The sequence below is a fragment of the Lupinus angustifolius genome, unplaced genomic scaffold (genome assembly GCF_001865875.1).
Source record: "Lupinus angustifolius cultivar Tanjil unplaced genomic scaffold, LupAngTanjil_v1.0 Scaffold_327, whole genome shotgun sequence".
Taxonomy (NCBI): domain Eukaryota; kingdom Viridiplantae; phylum Streptophyta; class Magnoliopsida; order Fabales; family Fabaceae; genus Lupinus; species Lupinus angustifolius.
In genome coordinates this window covers 350560-352083 of record NW_017727734.1, presented here as the reverse complement: position 1 = coordinate 352083, position 1524 = coordinate 350560, and positions in this window count along the sequence as shown.

Below are 1524 nucleotides of genomic sequence, written 5' to 3'. Positions count from 1 at the left end.
ACTGGAAAGAAACAATCAGTAAGGCATCTAAGAGTGTTTGGATCAGTGTGTTATAAACACATTCCAGATCAATTGAGGAAGAAATTGGACGACAAGAGTGAAATGATGATTCTGGTTGGATACCACTCAACAAGATCATATAAACTCTTGAATCCCATCACGAAACAAATAAATTTTAGTAGGGATGTTCATTTTGATGAGTTGAGTTCTTGGAACGAATCCCTAAGGAAGGTTGAGCACAACAAATCAATCACCATGTTTCCTCTACAAGAAGATCATGAAGCTGCAGAAGTCTTGGAACCTGACTCACATAATCAAGTGATCAGGGATGCTCAAAGAAGACCAACTAGAACAAGGCATCTACCACTAAGGCTTAGTGAGTTTGAGATGTTTTCTGATGATGAGATTACAGATGAGGGAGATTTAGTTCACCTAGCACTCCTAGGAGAAGTTGAGTCAATCACTTTCAATGTGGCAGTTCAAGAAGATATTTGGTGTGATGAAATGAAGGAAGAACTCAAATCAATCAAAAGGAATGACACATGGGAAGAAGCTGAACTACCTGTTGGCAAGAAACCTATAGCTGTGAAATGGGTATACAAAGTCAAATTGAGACCTGATGGAAGCATTGCTAAGCACAAAGCAAAGCTTGTAGCGAAGGGTTTCATGCAAAAAGAAGGCTATGACTATGATGAAATCTTTGCACCAGTGGCTAGGTTTGAAACAATTAGACTGATTGTGGCTTTAGCTAGCTGGAATGGTTTGAAACAATGGCAACTGGATGTCAAGAGTGCCTTTCTCAATGGACCTCTTGAAGAAGAGGTATACATCACTCAACCCCCTGGATTTGAGACATCAGCAGACAGAACAAAGGTACTAAGACTGAAAAAGGCATTGTATGGGTTGAAGCAAGCTCCAAGAGCTTGGAACAAGAGAATTGACTCATTCCTAACATCTATTGGCTTCATCAAATGCAGAGTAGAGCATGGTGTCTATGTCAATCTAACTGGCATAAGTGAACTAACTCTAATTTGTCTCTATGTAGATGATTTGGTGATTACAGGAAACAATGAGGCTGGGATTTTGAAGCTAAAAGGAGAATTCAAGTCTGAGTTTGAGATGACTGATTTAGGAGATTTATCACACTTTCTTGGCATAGAATTTCTTAAGACACCAAGAGGAATCATAATGCACCAGAGAAAGTACATTACAAATGTATTAGAAAGGTTTCAGATGATGAATTGTAAGCCTGCATCAGTGCCAGTAGAAGGAAATCAGAAACCAAGTGAAGTAGAGCCTGAAATGCTTGTAGATGCAACTCTCTATAGACAAATGGTTGGATGCCTTAGATTCATTTGTCATAGCAGACCTGAAATAATATATGGAGTATGGGTAATAAGCAAGTACATGACAAGCCCTACTCAATCACACATGGTAACAGCAAAAAGGATTCTCAGATACTTGAAGGGAACCTCAAACTATGGTGTTCTGTTTCCAAACCAGAACCAGAAGTGTGAATTAGGT